Genomic DNA, 19,990 nt, shown 5'->3' with positions numbered 1-19,990 from the left:
TTACTTTGGACATCTCATCAGGAAGAGTCAATCACTGGAGGAGGACACATGTTTGGTAGAGGGCTGGCAGGGGTGAGCAAGACCCGCAGTGAGGTGGATTGGCATAATAACCAGAATGATGATGGATACAATCAGTCCTAGCAACTGGAACACCATCCAATCTGCAGCCTATATGACTATGAGACCAGAAGAACTAGATGGTGCCCGTCTACCACTGTCAACCACTTGGAAGGGGATCTATGTAGGAGATCCTTGATGGAGAGGGAGAACAATGTGGATAAAACTCAAAATAATTTGGAGGAAAAAAAAAGGCGGGGGGGGGGACCAGGTTTGCTGGTCTGATAGAGCCTAGTGGAACCACTGAGACTATGGCCCCTAGCTGCCCTTCAGGTCTGGAATTGAACCCACACCTGTGGCTTCCAGCCAAGCAAAAGACAGGTATATGAATTGAACATTTACCTGAGGTAGATACACTCTTTGGAGAGAACAATCATGGGAGAAAGAAGTGCTGTTTATACACAGGGAGACAGCTCACAGGGCAAGAAGGCATGGAGGGATGGACACTGGAAAGAGGTAATTATTGGGAGGAAGTGGGAGGGGAGCTGTTGTATTGTGGGAAATTGCGTCAATGTCATGAGCCAAAGTGTATGTGAACTGTTGTATGGAAAGTGAATTTGCTCTGTAAATCTTCACCCAAATCACAATAAAATAAATAAATAAATAACCACAATGATAGGCTCGCACCTATGGGCAGCTATGAGGATGACATAGGACCGGGCAGCGCTTCCATCTCTTGTACATGGTCCACATAAGTTGAAGTCAACTGAGTGGCAGCTGTTTCTATTACTATGAAGGGAGAGGAGGTTGGAAATTGGTGAATGACTAGCTGTCTCATTTTCACTTTTACTATGTACAGTTTCTTCTCTTCTGAGCACACATTCTTCCTGAGGTTCTTATTTTGGTAGATTGACTGAGGGGCCAATTGACTGCTCCACTATAAAATTGCAATTCAAGAGGAGGAGATAGGCCTGAGTTAATCACCTTTGGCCTGTCGGGATCTCCTTTTATTCTGGGACTGTTTATTGAGACCCAAACTCATGTCACTTAAGCAGCTGTGTTTGGCCTGTTCCCAGTTTGTGTGTATAACCCTGCTTCTGTCCCTTGATAGAAAAGCTGTAAAGGCTCAGTCCTTCATCAGGAATATGCTGGTCTTGCTCAGAGCTTATTTGGAAATAAACTTAGGATCTGGAGAATCTTGTCATGTCTTCTTCACTGCACCTGTTCCTCAGCTTTCAGTTAGTGCTGAGTTCACTCCATGAGTGAGCCCACAAGTCCCCCTCCCCCCTGAAACTTTCCACTTCTTTGCATTTCTACTCTTCCCACCACCCCCAACTCCACTACTTAGCTGAGTTTCATAGCACCACCCCAGATAATCCTTTCTGTTTGCCTTGGGTCTTCCCATTTCTTGGAATGGGGCTCCTACAACTTACAGTGTTTGTTAAACTTGACCTCTGCACTGCCAAGAGATAGAACTCAGATAATTAGTGAAAACTACAGGGAGATAAACACTGTCTAAATCTGTGAGGGAGTGTTGTTTTGATGACCAGTGCCTACATGTTTCTAAAAAGCAAATAGGTTGAAAGCTTCCACTCCCAGTCTGACCTTCTGTACTTCAAGCATGTGGGTTCTTGAGGGAATGAGGGGACAGAGAGGAAGCAGCCTTAGGGAGGTAGTTGCGAGAAGTGGAAGAGGGTACTGGTTCTTCAGCCAGACCACCACCGTCTTAATCCTGGCTCCACATTAGCTCTGTGGCCCTAGGTAAGTCAGTGCCCTTTCTGTGTTTCAATTCCTTTATCTATAAAATGGAAGTTAAAATTTTTCCCACCTCATAGACTACTGTGAAGATTACAATAATGTAAAACATTTGACACCATGCTGATCCTATAGTAAGTACTCAATTATCCTGTTACTATTAATATTATAAATAACAATGCATATAATAAAAAAAAAGTATTAGAATCATTAGTATTGTACGTAATTACTATTATACCATCATTTATGGAGAAAGACCAATGAAGCATATGCGGAACCAAGTCTGAATTAGTCTGGACTCTTTGGGACTCAACTGAGAGATGCCCAGGCAGGAGGAGACTGTGGCTCCCGTAAGGAAGCAGAGCACAGGTGCAGCAGAGGCTCCAGGGAAGCGGGAGCTGGAGAACCAGTGACGCAGCCCCTCCCAGTCTGTCTTTGCTGCCTGCGTCTCTTTGTCTCGGCCTTGTTTTCGCCTAATGTAGGTTCGCAGCAGGACTTGAAGGCCTGGTAGAATTGGGCCAGGCAAGGCCTAGCAGAAGGAAAAAGCACAAAGTGAGCGATGGGGGTTGGGTGGGGGCGGCAGGAACATCCAGGCCTTCGCTGGGGAACCGTTCTGGGCCGTAGCACTAGAGAGCAGAGCATGTCACAGTCGACTGAAAAGACTGTGCAAAGCCACTTGCCCCAGGGTGAGAGTAGGGAAATACTATGCTCTGGGCCTTGACCATGGTGTCCATTGCCTGGCACATTCTCTCTCTCCTGGTGAATATATCCTTCACTCTCCAACTAACATATCCTATTTAGTTAAGCTCTTTCACCATCATGTATCAGTTGGAGGAGCCCTGGTGGCATAGTGGTTAAGTGCTCAGCTGCTAATCAAAAGGTTGGCAGTTTGAAACCACCAGCCACTCAACGGGAGGGAGAAAGATATGACAGTCTGCTTCCATAAAGATTTACAGTCTTGGAAACCCAATGAGGCAGTTCTGTCTTGCCGGGTCGCTGGGAGTCAGAATGGATTTCAGGGCAGTGGGTTTTGGATCAGTTGGGAATTGCAGTCAGCTGTGATTAGCAGCTATCCCACAACATTTGCTTAAATTCCCAATAGGAAATCTGCAGCAGCATCCAGGAAGGGTACACTGGCTCCATGATACCGCCAAAACCACCCACACCAAACCAAATGCCGGCAAGTCGATTCTGACCCATGGACCCCTACAGGACAGAGTAAAGCTGCCTCACAGGGTCCCCAAAGCTGTAAATCTTAACGAAAGCAGACTGCCTCATCTTTCTCCCATGGAGCTGCTGGTAGATTCAAACCACTGACCTTTTGGTTAGCAGCCAAATGCCTTAACCGCTGTGCCATCAGAGCTCCTCATGATGCCATCAAAGGTCCAGGTGGACCTTTCTGCACACTCAGCCATTCTTAACAGAGGCTACAAGATTATAGCTCCACCTCTAGCTTCTTTGTCCCTTCTAGTGGCAGGATAATGCACCCGGAGATGTCCACATCCTGATCCCTGGAAGCTGGGAATATGTTAGTTGCAGTGCTTCAAACTGGTTCATTCCAATTAGACCCCCTGCTGAGAATTTGCCTTTCCTCCCCAGATATACTGAATCTGAATCTATAGTTTAACAAGATCCCAGGTGATTCTTGCGTTCTTATATACTTGTTAAAATATGGATTCTGATTCAGTACATCCGGGATGGAAATGTAAATTGGGGGTGGAATCAAACTGGCATGAACCGATTCAAACCAGTGGTTAGGTTACATGGCAAAGGGGAATTAAGGTTGCAGATGTAATTAAGATTGCTAATCAGATGACCTTAACATAGGGAGAGTATCCTAGATAATCTAGGTGGCCCCAATATAATCATCAGCCACAAGAACCAAATTCACTGACATTAAGTTGATTCCAACTCATAGTGACCCCATTGGGTTTCCAAGGCTGTATATCTTTATAGAAGCAGACTGCCTCATCTTTCATGAGGGGTTTGAACCATCCACCTTTTAGTTAGCAGCCAAATGCTTTCACCACCACACCATTGAAGCTCCTTAATATGATCACAGAGTTACTTAAAAGTGGAAAAAAAAACAAATGCAACCCACTGCTGTCTAGTTGATTCTGACTTATAGCAACCCTGTAAGGACAGAGTAGAATTGTCTCATAGAGTTTCCAAGGCTGTAAATCTTTGTGGAAGCAGACTGCCACATATTTTTCCTGTGGAGTGGCTGGTAGGTTGGAACCGCCAACCTTTTGGTTAGCAACCAACAGCTTTAACTACTGCACAACCAGGGCTCCTTAACAGTGGAAGAGGGAGGCAGAATAAGAGAGTCAGAGAGGGAAATGTGACCATAGAGGAATGGTCAGAGAGGTGCGATGTTGTTGGTTTTGAAGATGGAAGAAGGGAGACATGAATCAAGGAGTACAAGGTGGCCTCGAGGGGCTGGAAGAGGCCAGGGAAAGATGGTCTCCCAGAGTCTCCAGAAGGGAACATAACCCTGCCAACAACTTCATTTTAGCCTAGTGAGACCCATGCCAGACATCTAACCTACAGAACTGTAAGATAATAAATTTGTTTTGCTTTAAGTCACTAGATTGGTGGTTTGCTACGGCAGCAAAAGGAAGCTAAATCATTCTTCTAGCACCAGGTCCCTGTAGGTAGGAAAAAGAAAATGGACAGAGGGCACATGAGTTAACTTGAGTCAACCTCCTCCCCATTTAAGCAGCTTTGCCAGAAGCCCCGCCCCTAAATTTTTACTTAATCTCATTGGCCAGAGCTGGCTCATCACCTACAAAGGAAGCTGAGATACATACTTTCTCAACTGGGCTCACTGACACTTCCAACAAAATAAAGGTTCTGTTAGAATGGAGGCAAGGGAGAGTGGATATTGGACAGGCAACATGGAGGACAGGCCACGCGCTCCCAGGAAGAAATGACTGTCTGCACATCCTTCTTTCCTCTGTCACTTGCTTTGTGGGTTTTATTGTAATTTATGTGTAGACATGGCTGTTCTCATGATTTGACCAAGACCTCCCTCAGGCTGACACTGTGTCTGATTTATCTCTTTGTCCCTGATGTGCCACACAGTGCCTGGCACACGGAAGGTGTTGCATGAAATTGGATAGATGAATAAATGGATTTTGAAATAAATGAATGATGGATGTGCTTCCGAGAGCCATCAATCCTTTGTGTTTTCCTGGGAGGATGGTTTAATGGGGTTAGGTAGATTTTATAACACCATTTGGCTACAGTTGCAGCCTTAGTGCTAGTAAATGAAGCCTGCCCAGCTGCAGTGTGTCACCTTTCCTGGCAGCTGATTACAGTTTGCCTTTTTGTTCATATGAAACTGATGAGCCAGTCAGAGGCTGTTAGGCACACCTGTCAGAGCCTCGATTAACCTTGTGTATAAATTACACTTCCTGCCCATTATTTTTAGCACTGCAATATCTAGTTAGCTCCTCCATCGAAAACTGTGTTAGATTTCAGTCATGAGTCTACAAAACAGTGATGTCTCTAGCTCGGCTGGAAGACTGAGGTTAACCTTGTGACAGCCTGTTTCTTGAGAGGCTCTCCAGCCCCGGGACTTGGGTTTTCTACAGAAAGAGACCAACTGAGTTATTGTTGCCCTCAGAAGCTGGCCCAGGGCCATGTGTGAATTTATAGGAAAATCTGTTCATTGTATCGGACTTGCTTAGACTTACATAAACTATCACTTTCTCTCATACATTCCCTTTGGGGTGAAACTCAGTTGTTGTTATCTCAAAGGTTTAGTTTCGTTGCTCTTTTTCCCCCTCTCTATTCCTTCTCAGTTACCCAATATCATGACCCAAATCTTTAGCACTTGAACTATATAGCTGCACACACTGAAACCCATAGGGCCAGGGGGCTGGCTGAGGAGACTTGGGGTCAGTGAGTCAGCATCAGGTCTCAGAGAAATCGTAATCACTTGGGGCTGCTTCCCCTGGAGAAGTGAGTTAGAGTCAGCCATTTTTAAGACAGTCTTGTTTATTTTGGGCTCCGCTGTAGGGCCTGGCTCAAGGTCCATCCAGGCAAGCTCAGTAAATGTTCATTCCATTGGCTTTAAGTCCACTGAGAGTGTACCTTCTTAACCCCTTCATTGGCATGAGAACCTGGCATGTGTCTTATGCCACAGCCAGTGAGATGCTGCCTTCTAGGCACTGGGCCTCAGGAAGTTGTTACTGGTTGGTTCTTTGTAAGTGCTTTTATTCTGAGTATGTAAGTAGTATGTGAAGTCTTTTTTTCAAAATGGGGAAAATACTAAAAATTACAAAGAATATTAAAGTCACCTGTAATCCCATTGTTCATTTCAAACGATGGGATTACAGGTGATTTAGGTGACTTTTTGTTCTTTATCATTTTTAGTATTTCCCCTATTTTGAAAAAAAAAAAAAAAATCACATACTACTTATATAATGAGAATAAAAACACTTGCGAAGAACCAGCCAGCAACAGCTTCCTGAGGCCCAGTGCCTAGCAGGCAGCATCTCACTGGTTGTACTGGGAGCAGTTGAGGGAGTGTAACTTGTATTTTCGCTACTCATGTTTCAGCATAAAGTGTATTATTGGGTGTATACACATCTTGTATCAGTTAAATGTTACGACAATAATACTTTATAACAAACTACCCTCAAGCTCAGTGACTTAAAACAAAAATTATTTATTCTCACAGTTCTGTGAGTAGACTGAGGGTTTGCTGATGTAGGTTAGGTCCAGCTAGCATGGCTTTAACTGTGGACTGGGCTCAGGTCTTCTCCATGTGTGTCCATTATGGGACCAAGGCCATAGGGACAGCAGGTGCCCAGAGGAAGCTCTTCCGTTGGTGGTGGCAGAGGCACAGGAGAACAAGCCCAACTGTACAAGCCTGTTGCTAACCTAAGTTTGTGTGCTAACATTCCCTTGGCTAAAGCAGGTCACATGCTGAGTCACAGGAGCAGAGAAGTACAGCATATTCTCCCTACTAGGAGCCCAAAGTAAATCGCATGGCCAAGATCAATATGAGTGGGGCAGGGAAGTATTCTGTCCCCATGGAGATAGACGGAAGGGAGGGAATATTGTTAAAAATAATACAGTCTACTACACATAGTAATATCTGCTGAGGTATTCTGTTTTCTGAGATTCAGATTCTGCTCAGAACTCACATGGCTAATAGTATCATCTTTCCAGTCTATCCAGGTGATCTGTAGCCTGGAGCTCCTCTACCCATCAAGTGAGTTCAGTTTATGACTCATTTACCATTCCATACATATTATCCCTTGTTCACATTCATATCCCTTTCTTTGATTCAAAAACTCAAAAAGTTACACTAGTGTACGTAGAAGACATTACTGACCACTTAGAACAGCAGAGGAGTTTTATTACTTCCATGTTGCTTGGCCCCCTCTTCTTCAAGACTATATTTGCATCTCCCACCTACACACAGCTTCTAAGTCAAAGCTTACTGAAGAAAGGACCCAGTCTCAGAAATCCTGAAGGGCTTACCTTGGCTGATCCACACCTTTGTGCAACTTGGTTCATTTCATTTATTCAACATACAGATATTGCCACTTGTGCTCTCTCCATGATACATTTATAATCTCTTGGGGAAATGAATAATTCATGTGTCTTCTAAAATGGGGTTAAGAGTTAGCACTATGTATATTAGGATGTTGAATACCAATGACCAAAAACCAGATGAGTTGTGGGATGACATCAAGAGCACCATATGTGAGGAAAGCAAAACGTTATTCAAAAGACAGGAAAGGAAGAAAAGACCAAAATGGATGCCAGAAGAGACTCTGAAACTTGCTCTTGAACAGAGGGTAGCTAAAGCAAATGGAAGATAAAAGATAAAAGAGCTGAACACATTTCAAAGAGCAGCTCAAGAAGACAAAGTCAATTACTATAATGAAATGTGCAAAGACATGGAATTAGAAAATCAAAAGGGAAGAACATGCTTGGCATTTCTCAAGCTGAAAGAACTGAAGGAAAAATTCAAGCCTCAAGTTGCAATATTGAAAGATTCTTCGGGCAAAATAATGATGCAAAAAGCATCAAAAGAATATGGAAGGAATACAAAGAATCACTGTACAAAAAGAATTGGTTGATGTTCATCTATTTCAGGAGGTGGCATATGATCAAGAACCAATGGTACTGAAGGAAGAAGTCCAAGCTGCACTGAAGGAATTGGCAAAAAAAAAAAAGCCTCCAAGAATTGATAGCATACCCGTTAAGATATTTCAACAAATGGCTGCTGTGCTCGATGCACTTACTCATCTATGCCTAAATATTTGGAAGATAGCTCCCTGGTCAACTGACTGGAAGAGATCCATACTTGTACCCATTCCAAAGAAAGATGATCCAACAGAATGTGGAAATTATCGAACAAGATCATTAATATAACAAGCAAGTAAAATTTGCTGAAGATAATTCAAAAACGGTTGCAGCAGTATATTGACAAGGAACTTCCAGAAATGCAAGCTAGATTCAGAAGAGGACATGGAACAAGGGAATTGCTGATACCAGGTGGATCTTGGCTGAAAGCAGAAAATACCAGAAAGATGTTTACTTGTATTTATTGACTATGCAAAAGCATTCAACTGTGTGGATCATAACAAATTATGGATAACATTGCAAGAAATGGGGATTCCAGAACAACTTAATTGTGCTCATGAGGAACATTGCATAGACAGCACAGAGGCGATCATTCAGATGAACAAGGGGATACTGCATGTTTTAAAATCAAGAAGGGAGTGCATCACGGTTGTATCCTTTCACCACACTTATTCAATCTGTATGCTGAACAAATAATCCAAGAAGCTGGACTATATGAAGAAAAACATGGCATCAGGATTGAAGGAAAACTCATTAACAACCTGTGATAGGCAAAGGACACAACCTTGCTTGCTGAAAGTGAAGATGACTTGAAGCACTTACTGATGAAGATTAAAGACTACAGTTTGCAATATGGATTACAGCTCAACATAAAGAAAACGAAAATCCTCACAAATGGGCCAATAAGCAGCATCGTTATAAATGGAGAAAAGATTGAAGTTGTCAAAGATTTCATCTTACTTGGTTCCACAATCAACACCCAGCAGTCAAGACATCAGACGACAGATTGCACTGGGCAAATCTGCTGCAGAAAACCTCTTTCAAGTGCTGAAGAGCAAAGACGTCTCCTTGAGGACTAATGTGTGCCTGACACAAGCCATGTTATTTTCAGTTGTCTCATATGCATGTGAGAGCTTGACAATGAATAAGGAAAACCAAAGAAGAGTTGATGCTTTTGAGTTGTGGTGTTGGTGAAGAATACTGAAAGTACGAGGGACTGCTAAGAGAACTAACAATTCTGTCCTGGGAGAAGTGCAGCCAAAATGCTCCTTGGCAACAAGAATGTCCATACTTCGTCTTACCTAATTTGGTCATGTTGTCAGAAGGGACCATTCCCTGGAGAAGGATATCATTCTTGGTAAAAGTGGAGGGTCTGCAAAAAAGGGGAAGACCCTCAGCCAGATGGATTGACACAGTGGCTGCAATGATGGGCTCAGGTAAAGCGAGGATGGTGAGGCTGGCACAGGACCGGGCACTGTTTCGTTCTCTTATACTGTGTATATAGGGTCACTATGAGTCAGCACCTAACAACAACAACATTCATATTTGGAGTCAGATAACAATTTGTTGTGTGGGACTGGCATGTGAATCGGAGGGTGTTTAGTATCATTCCAAGCCTCTAGCCCCACCCTCCCAGTTTTGACATCCCAAAATGTCTGCAGACATTGCCACCTATCCCCTGGGGAACAGATCACCTGCATTGAGAACCACTGTTCTAACACACAGACTTGATAAGACTTCTGAGAAACTAAAATAATATGCTAGGAAATGTTCGAAGAAGGTGCGTCACCAGTGACCTTGACCAGAGTGGTTTGAGTAAAGTTGTTGTGTTGTTAGGTGCCATCGAGTCGAATAAAGTAGTAATGGCAAAAGCCAAGTTAGAGTAAGGAAAAATTGGGAGGAGAGGAATTGGCGAAAGCAATTACACACAACTCTTTTAAGAAATATTGTAAAGGAAGACCAAAGTGTTGGGGCAGGCAATAGAAGGGAAAGTGAAGTCAGGAGAGAGGAGTTTTTTGCTTGTTTTTGTTTTAAATGTGAGAAATAATATCCTGTGCCATCAAGTTGATTCTGACTCATAGTGATCCTATAGGACAACTCATAGGGTTTTCAAGGCTTTAAATCTTTATGGACACAGACTGCCTCATCTGCACACCAGATCAGCTGGTGGATTCAAATTGCTGGCCTTTTGGTGAACTACTGAATACCTTTAACCACTATGCCACCAGAAGATACTACTATGTTTCTATTCCAATGGGAATGATCCAGTAGAGAAAAGAAAATTGATGCAGGGGAATAGGTCAGACAAGGGAAGAGATCCAGTGCAAATGTGATGGGGTGGCCTTAAGTAGGAGCATGGACAGGTCAGCTCTAAGAACAAGAGGGCAGAGTATATGATCCAGATGCAGGTAGGTGCTTGTAGGCAGAGGTGTGGTTTGGGATACTGCCTTTTCCAATTTGCTGGACAGGAGGTTCTCATCGCTACATTAAGAATGTCTTCAATGTGACTGACTTCCTCACTGATCTTACATGTTTATATTTTTTATTTTTTGTGATTGACTCATAGTAAACCCTCTTTGGGTTTCCAAGGTGGTATCTCTACAGAAGTAGATTGCCCCATCTTCCTTGCAAGGAGTGGCAGGTGGGTTTGAACTGCCAGCCTTCTGCTTAGCAGTCAAATGCCTTAGGCACTATGCTACAAGAGCTCCCATGATAAACACGTCTAGAGCTGTACTTATTCAGAGGAGGTAGGAACATTTGGAAGTAGGGGTTTTCTTCTAAACCCAAAGTAATTGCTGCAAAGTCTTATCCTTTTACAAGTCATCTTTGTTATACTTAGAAAGGAACTAGAAAAGGCGTTTGAAAGGTCATAACCAAAAACCAAACGTGTTGTTGTCGAGTCATTTCTGACTTATAGTGGCCCAAAGGGGCCATAGTGCATCCCAAATCCATGCCTATATCTCGGTGGTTCTTACCAGATCAGAAAATCTTGCTCTGAAGTCTTTATTTTAGGCCTAATTCTAGCAGCCTTGGTTATCCAGTTCCCAACAGATTAGGAATAGGGGGAGGAGGGAGGGGAGGAGAGACAAGTAGAGTAGAAGGCAGAGACCCTGCAGCAAAGCTTCCAGCATGATGAAGGGGGCAGGGAGACCACAAGCAAAAATGAATGAATGAACAAATACATTTAGTCCACATCATTCAAGAGGCACAGCAGTCTAGAGTCCTTTAGGTAATGGTGCACCCCGCCATAATCTCAAAGTCATCTCTTCATAGCAGTACTACCCTAGTATGCCAACATATATGATGTTAAAAGGTGATGAATGTGTGAAATATCACAGAACTCTCTTGGACAGAGTTTAGCCCAGTGGTTAGGAGCAGTGTCTGGGGCCAGACTTCCTGGCTTGAATCCTGACTTCAGAGCTCTACAGCATTGAACTGGTTAATTAATCTTGTTGAGTCGTAATGAGCTCACCTGTAAAGTGGGGATTCTCTACCTCGTAGGGTCACCGTGAAGGTTAAATGAGATAGATAAATGCAAATTTTTAGCTCAGTTTCTGGCACAGAATTAATTAGTGCTCAATGACAGTTAATGGTTATTACTATCATTTCACAGGAAGACTTCCCCTAAATCATAGCTCTAGCTGCTGGTCTGGAATAGTCCCAGAGTCTCCAGGAAACACTGAAATTTCCCTTTCAGAAAATACATACGATGGCTGTGAAAACTGGGGAGAGTTCTGGAAGAGAACGCGTGGGGGCAGTTACTTTATTTTCCTCCGTCTCTTTTGGGGCCGTGGAGGCCAAGTCACTGGGGGAGATGACACCAGGCTCCCAGGACTTGCTCTTTTGAGCAAGACTGGACCTTCACTTTTGGTCAACCTGATAGAAGAACAGTTATTCTGCGTTAGCTAGGAGAATATGGAGCTAGTTTCCTTCAGATACTATGTCCTATGCTATGTCAAAGTGATCTTTCCCCGAACAAGAAATGCGCATGTGAATAGGTTTGGAGGGGAGACACCAAAGCTGATTGCCAAGTGCTGCCTGTGAACTAGCAGCGGTAGCTCTGGGTCGCTTTCCTTCCTCCAGTGTCAGCTCAGTGCAGAGCTGGAAACACAGGACGCTGTGCAATGTAGAACCTTGGCCTGCTACCTCTGCATAATGTAAAATGGACCAGGAAGGCTCCAGGCACTGGACAGGAAGGAGCTGCTCTCTTGCCCGGGGATGGCAGGACAATAAAGTAACCTGTCCTCTGTTTGTGTGTCTTCCAGGCTGGAACAGGAAATACAAGCGCTAGAAAGTGAAGAGTCCCAGATATCTGCCAAAGAGCAAATCATCCTAGAGAAACTGAAGGAGACAGAAAAATCCTTCAAGGACTTTCAGAAGGTGAAGAAAACAAGTGTGATTTCTCTAAATTATATCCGGGGAAAGTAAATCCTAGCAAAATGGGACCCATGGGTGAAAAGGCAAATTGGTATAGATGGGAAGTCTGAGCCACCAGCTCTGTTAAATGAGGGACAGATGTATGAGGACCAGGTGCCATTCCTGAAGCTGAGAGAGTGGCCTGGCTTCAGGTGTGTCCGTCCACCTGGCTGCTGGGAGACATAGAGTGATTACATTAACCCCATCTACCTGCTATCCCTGGAGTCCCTGGGTGACTAAATGCTTAGCATGCTTGGCTGCTACCTGAAAGGTTGGCAGTTTGAGTCCTCCCAGGGGGAACCTTGGATGAAAGGCCTGATGATATGCTTCAGCCATTGAAAACCCTGTGGAGCACAGTTCTGCTCTGATGTGTCTGATGGAGTTGCCCTGAGTCTGTCAACTTGACAGCAACTGGTACTGGGACTTACTTTCCAGACCCTTGTATATCTAATGCTGGAAGGCCTTCTCCCACAGGACTCAAGAAATTAAGAAACAATTCTTGTTTAATAGATTCAGCGTGCTCCCCTGACATTAATTATACTTCACTTTTTGAGTCCTTCCTTTATAAACAGGCCAAAAACAAAAATGGACATGAATTCCAAATACCTATAGTGTCAATATATGAAATTTTACTGTATTAAAAAACAGATGGTGCCATGTTGCAAAGACTGGAGAATCCACGCAGCCATAGGCTTTGACTATCTCGAGACCTTCCTTCCACCTTGTACCCCATTTCCCTAGTTATCTATCAGTGACAGGAAAGCAATATAGTCAAACCAAATTCATTTTAAGATATTTTTATTTCTGATATCGCTTCTCTAACGCAACCAAGGGTATTGCTGGATAAGCTCAATCAGTATTGGAGAATTTCTGTATAAAGTGAGCATAGTAAACTCTTCCCTTAAATTTTGGGATCCAAATCAAATGTCCCTGAAGAAGAGAGAGTACTGCATTTACCCATCACAGTCAAATGGGCTGGGGTGGGGAGAGATGGGGTTAAATGAAAGAGGGGGTATTTGTCCACGTGGGTAGTAACTCTTAGTCCTGCTTTTGTTTCCACAGAGTTTCTCCAACACGGATGGAGGTAAGTGCTCTCTGCCCTGTCTGTAGATGAATGTTTTTGTCCCGATCAGCTTAGTTGGAAAGGAAGGCTGGTGCTGTCTGTGTGTTCCATTAACACAGACTCACTGAAGAAGACATGATGTGTTGGTTTGTAAGGGCATCAGAAGGAAGGGCAGTGGTGTTTACAGGGCACTGATGAGGTTCCCGTTCCAAGTCTTCACTGCCTCTCTTCTTCTGGGACTGTGTCTTGACTTGTTGTCCTTAGTCTGTAACAGTGGCCTGGCGGTTCTCCATCCTCCCTCTTGGGTCCCACAGGTTCACTGCTTGGGCCTTTTGGAAAGGTGCTCAGAAAGCAGAGGGCTGTTATCAAGACTGAGTCCTTTCTAAGGATGAGCACATTAGTCCTGCTGGTCAGATTCCAGGGTCTGAACACATGCATCAGACAGTTGTCATCTGGTGTTTAGGGAACCTTTTGAAGGCCTCTGGTTTTTCTTTGAATCAGAAAACTGCATCTTGCCCAGCCTTCCAGGGAAACGAGATTGGGCAGGACTTCCCTCCATGGGTGGGATGGTTGGCCTGGAGCACGGGAAAGGTGGGAGCAGGGCCCTGGCTTCCTCACCCCATCAGAGCAAGGGCAGGCTTTCTCCTCCTCTCCCTGCCCTTCCTTGCCCCTGTCCTCGCCTCTTCTTACCTGGGGCTGTGGATGAAAAGTCATCCTTCACCTTGACCTCAGCTACAAACCCATAAAAATCGCTTGAATCCCACTTTCACTTTGGCCCTCAGCTAGACCTGCTTTAGACCCGTCAGAAGGATCACATACTGTCTGCCACCTTGTCCTTATAAAGTTAACTTCTATACTAGGAAGATGATTAGGACTCAGAATAAGGGTTGACATCAGAGTGTTTCCCAGTGTCATTTGAAAAATATGGGAAAGGGTTTAAAAATGAAGAACTGTATCATGATTTTTCTGGATTAGCCAAAGACGTTTGCGATAAGGATTGTTCTTCTGAGGGGCTGTGATTTTTTTTTTCCCAGAAAAGCAAAGGCAAGGGGTCTGGATTTTGGCTCCCTAGGTGTTCTGGTTCCCTAGTGCCACTCTGATGAGAAATATACCACACGTGGGATGGCCTTAACAAACAGGAGTTTATTCTCTTACAGTTTGGAGGCTTTAAGTCCAAGTTCAAAGTGCTAGGCTCTAGGGGCTGGGTGAAAGCCCCTCAACCTTGGGGTCTAGCTCTGCCTCCTGCTCCTGGCCCACTGGAGCTAGAGGCGTTTCTTCAGACAGCTGCTGGCTGCTGAGGCTGAGAAGCCCCAAGGTTGACAAGTAAAAAGGCACAGTCCCGATGTTACCAGTCCACATGGCAGGTCATTAACTTAGTGCATTGTAAGTCCCAGGGTTGGCAGAGCATAGCAGGCTGCTGAGCAATGACACAGCTAGATGCAGGGTCTAAGTGTGCCATAAGCTAGAGACCATTCCCCAGGCTTCTCCTTAAATATAGGAAGCAGACCACATCCCTAAAGCAGTTACTCAGCTGCTTGTGGTAGATCCCACTGTGGAGTTGATTGCCAGTCTCATCATGGGGAATAACTACCACTAGCTGCCCAGCCACTCAGCCAGGCCCAGCCAAGTTTGACACACAAACATAACTACCACACTAGGGGAGCTTGGTGAAGGTACTAAATTAACCCTCATGCTCTTAAGCACATGTAGACAGGGTCAACTCAGAGTGCGGCCAAATCAGGGCACTTGCTCTGTGCTTTTGGGTTGGGGCATGGATTGAGGAGGTGGCCTTGTCTATTTTGGGAAACTGGGGGGACAGGAGTGAGAGGATAGCAGACTTCGCTGGTGCTAGGGAAGGCCTGAGGCACACCACACAATCAAGAGTGATTCAGTAAGTGTCAGGCTGGGGTAGAGAGGGGTGGCACACTGACACGTAGATAGTCACAGACTGAGTGCCCTTTTATGCTTGTATTTCTCCTTTTCCCCTTCTTTTCTCAAACCAGGACATTTCCTAGACTTCTCTCTGATGATTAGAAAGCTAAGATGCCTGTGGGTCATGTACCTGAGAAGGTTACGTGGGACATAGGGACCTACATAGTCTATGAGTCTTGTAAACAAGCCACAATGAAGCCACATTATAAACTCTTACCAGCATCTCTTTCACTTCCACCCAGAACTTTTCCTCTCATTTCCTCCCGCACTCCTTCCTACTACTGCATCCCTCCTTACGTGGTTCTGAGAGCTATCTCATGATTGAAAAGGGAGCTGCAGAGAAAGTTGCTCTCGTGATGCTGTCCTCTTTCACCTTTTAGCAGGACTGGTGAGCTCAGGTTTAAGAGGAGCAGAAGACTTAGAGATCTCAAGAAATGGTCCAGGGAAAAGTTCCTGTGGTCTTACCTGTCACCCTGGATTCTGATTCTTGCCATCACCACTTAAAACTAAGCATGGAATGGCCTGTCCATCCCATCACACCTACTGACAAAAAAGAAGTTTGAAGGAGAGGACAGGACACATCCTTCCATGAATGCGAACAATGTTTAGGTTGCATTGTGTCTGAGGGAAAACAAACTGAAACACATCCCGTTTGAGGGACTTGGGAATACCTCATTTCCACCTTCTTTATGTCAAGGGTGGCAAGTTGCCAAGGCTTTCTTACTATCAACCAATTATTGTTAGTTAAAACTAACAACTATTATAGAACAATAAGTCCTTAAGAAAAATATCCAACTCTTAAGACACATTGATTACCGAATCCAGGTCCAACTGTGATTGTATAACTGTACAAGGTGCTGTAGATAATCAGCAAAAGCTTCCCCAGGTTATGAGGCTGCAGGTGAGTGTGTGTGTAACTGCCCCACTTTTGGTGCCACACCACCCTAAGCATATCAGAGGAAATAGAGGTACCATGCTGCTGAATCACAGTGGCTTTTTTTTACATGGTAGCCCTGGCAATCGAGAGCTGTTTTTGTTTGTTTGTTTTTAATTGTGATTTGGGTGAAAATTTACAGAGCAAATTCACTTTCCATATAGCAGTTCACATATACTTTGTCTCATGACATTGACCACAGTTTACCACAATGCAACAGCTCCCCTCCCACTTCCTCCCAATAATTAGCTATGTCCATCCCTCCATGGACTCTTGCCCCCTGAGCTGTCTCTCTGTGCATAAGCTGCCCTTCTTTTTCCCATGATTGTTCTCTCCAAGGAGTGTATCTACCTCAGATAAATGTTCAACATATGCATGTCTTTTGTGTGGCTGGAAGCCACAGGTGTGGGTTCAATTCCAGACCTGAAGGGCAGCTAGGGTCCATAGTCTCAGTGGTTCCACCAGGCTCTATTGGACCAGCAAACCTGGTCCCCCCCTTTTTTTTTCTCCAAATGATTTTGAGTTTTGTTCCACATTGTTCTCCCTGATCGAGAGCTGTTTATTCCAACCTTGAGTAGAATTCCTTGGCCATACACATTCTGATCCTGCCTTGAACAGGCACAGGGTCTTGTATAACTATCAGTTGCATCTATTATACATCTAGTGTTAACTGTGCTTTACTCACCAATGAGCTGGTCTGAACTCTTGACAGAACCAGCCAAGGAAAATCATCTATCTGTCTTGGACCCATCTCATCCTTGCAGTATGATTCTGATCTCTTGGTTCCCATTCCATACTGGCCTGTGGTGGCATGGTGCCTTATCCACATCAAAGCCTTTATATTAATTGTTGGGAAATCTCAGTGTGTCTTCAGTTGCCCCTTAAGTCACGCTTTAAGGAGAGTTGTCATCTCTTTTGTCTCTCTAGTCTTAGCTACTTATATTCTTCATAGATGCTATAACTATTTCTGCTGTGCTGAAAATTGAGAAAAGTAACTCATCATAAATTTCTGTTCTGTAATTGACTGTTCTCTACTGTGTCTGACAGTGGATAGATTAATTGTCCTGACTTTGGTGAAGGGAAGGCTGCTGACCCAATGAGGCCACCTGAATAGATTTTTTCCATTAACTCTTTAGAAGCCCCATTTGTTAGTCCTTGTATCTGTCAGATACCTCTGGCTGCATAACCTTTGGGATTATTATTTAATGGTACATTGGGGTGAGTGCTCTGTCTTCCTCCTCCTGCTTCACATGCCACTATGTTAGATCTTAGCAGAAGTCATGTAGCCCCAGCCCTCTAAGAGCTATAGAACTCAAACTCACACTGGCCCACTCACATGTGTCAGGAAGTGTCACGGGGAGGCTGAGACACAAGCAGTAGGAATCATTTACTTGATCTTTCAGATGCAGAATCCACTGTCTGCAAGTGGCTTTTGTTTCTAGCTGCTAAAAATTTCAGTTTACCAAGATGCCCTAGAAACTCTATATTTAGCACTAACTATATTAGACACACATGTGACCAGTCTGTGAGGTCTCGCTTGGTCGTAATGGCTTGCGACTATGTCTCCTTTGACTGTAGAAAGTCAGATTTACTGAGATCCCATTCCCACAGCTTTCAGGATATCCTCAGTGGAACTCAAAATCCTGCGAGTCTGCTGTGCACCTTTTGTCCCATGAGGTGTCTGTTTAGCCCCAGTTTACTCTGTTCTTCCCTAGGCCACTGATGTCAATCTCAGAGCCAATCCCCGCTCCACAAGCTGCTGCCCTCCCTGGCCCTGTTCATGGTTGTTTTAGGCATAGACCCTTCCCACAGCTCCCCACAGTGAGAGTAGAGAAAAATCTAAAATCTTAGTTCAGGAACAATGAAAAGGAAGTTCAGAATGGAGAATAATGTACCATTTCAGATAATATGTCTACACAGAGAGCCCTGGTTCAAACGCAGGCCCGTTTCCAGGGTGTTGCTGCAAACTGCTTCCCAGCTATCTCCCAACTTACCATTACCTCGAAAGGGCTTCCTTCCTTCCTGGGGATAAGAGGCCCTTCAAGCCTATCTTCTCTGCGCAGGACCCAGGCTCAATACACATGAGTCCCCAGAGAGAGAAGGAGAGCCTCCCTCCAACCTAAAGCCCAATCCTTATTTCCTGTTCCTTCTCCCCAAATGATTGATATAGAAAACTCCATTTTCTTAGAGGAATCCCAGCTGCTAGAGAGTGGTCTTTGCCCTGAGAACAAATGTTCCTGTACCAGTGCATTCTAGATTGTTCAGACTCACACACAAGTCAGGGAGTGGTCTAGTCAATGTCGTTGTTGTTGTTGTTATGTGCCATCAAGTCAGACCCAACTCATAGCGACCCCTCCTTGGGTTTCCGAGGCAGTATCACTACGGAAGTAGATTGGCCAACTTTCCTTCCGAGGAGTGGCTGGTGGGTTTGAACTGCCACCCTTCTGGTTAGCAGTCAAGTGCTTTAGGCGCTACACTACTAGAGCTCCTAGTCAATGTAGAGCCACATTAATCCTACTCTGGAGTCTGTTTGCAGTCCCAGGAGGTCTGGCAGTGTAGTGCCTAAGGCACTTGACTGCTAACCAGAAGGCTGGTGGTTCAAACCCACCAGCCACTCCTCGGAAGGAAGGTTGAGCAATCTACTTCCATAGTGATACTGCCTCAGAAACCCAAGGAGGGTTCGCTAGGAGTTGGGTCCGACTCCATGGCACATAACAACAACAACAACCAGCATGACATTAAGAAAAAAGACAAAACCTATGAGGATGAAGGCAGTACCAGTGGGAATACAGAGGAGAGTAAGAGATGTGAAGGAAGTAGAGGTCACAGGACTGATTGAACACCAAACGTGGGAAAGGTAAGGGTGCCGCTGAGGATTCTGGGTGAATTTTGGTGTCATGAGCCAAACACAGAGTACAGGAGAAGCAACAGTTGAGCATAAATAAGCATTCTGCTTGGGACCTATTAGGTTTGAGATGACTGTGAGCTATTTGGTGGGCATATCCAGTAAGCATTTCAACAAAATTGTTGATGACTGATGGACAGTCCAGGATTCTGTGACGTAGTGTGACACTGGAAGGAATCACGTCATAGAGAGCCCAGCTTCCTGCCACCTTCCTGCCTTCTTTCTCCCACTACTCTCTGGGGGATGCACAGATCCTTCTTGCTTCACACCCGGTGGTTTCCTCCTCTCTGATACCTTGGCATACCTGCTGAAAGTCACGCCCTCCAGGATCTCGCCTCCCTCCATAGGCTGGTCCAGGCATTTTCCTAAGCAGAGTTCATTGTCCCCTTCTATTACACAGCAGCATTTCCTACAGCTGAGTTCCTGGATGGTTTCATTTTGGAATCTCAGAATTTTACTGGCTGAAACACCAACCTGAAGTGTTGAAAGCACAGAATAATGTCTGGAGTTTTAGTTTTTCTTTCTTTCTTTATATGTGTATAAAAGTTGTTCTCTGAATAAATCAAGTACATAAACCTATATTTCCAGCTCAAGAGATGAGCCCCAAATCTATTTTTTCATACTATTGTATACATATTTCTAGTTTGATGTCCCAGATGTAGTCAATCCCACCAAACTGATAATGGCTTTCTGGGTTTTTATTGCCCCTCCCCTCACCCCCCGAATTCTTTGTACAACTAGACTCTAGCACTTTCTAGTAAATCTTTTCATACATACAGTGGCCCTAGGGCTTGAGCCCTCTGGCTGGGTTCCCTCCAAC

The 19,990-nt window shown here is 44.5% G+C and overlaps 1 protein-coding gene across 1 annotated transcript in view; it reads left to right on the top strand.

Annotated features, from left to right (window-relative positions):
• PALM2AKAP2 (PALM2 and AKAP2 fusion) overlaps window positions 1-19,990 on the top strand; it is a 312,433-nt gene that overhangs the window by 62,727 nt on the left and 229,716 nt on the right. The window contains exons 3-4 of the mRNA XM_042780386.1: window positions 12,186-12,300; window positions 13,399-13,420. The gene's annotated coding sequence lies outside the window, so the exon portion shown is untranslated. The remainder of the gene's footprint in view (window positions 1-12,185; window positions 12,301-13,398; window positions 13,421-19,990) is intronic.

The sequence above is a fragment of the Orycteropus afer genome, unplaced genomic scaffold (genome assembly GCF_000298275.1).
Source record: "Orycteropus afer afer isolate SDZICR_OR568_19922 unplaced genomic scaffold, OryAfe1.0 scaffold00037, whole genome shotgun sequence".
NCBI lineage: Eukaryota > Metazoa > Chordata > Mammalia > Tubulidentata > Orycteropodidae > Orycteropus > Orycteropus afer.
Note: the sequence above shows the minus strand (reverse complement) of the source record. Positions and strands in the feature narration are given on the sequence as shown.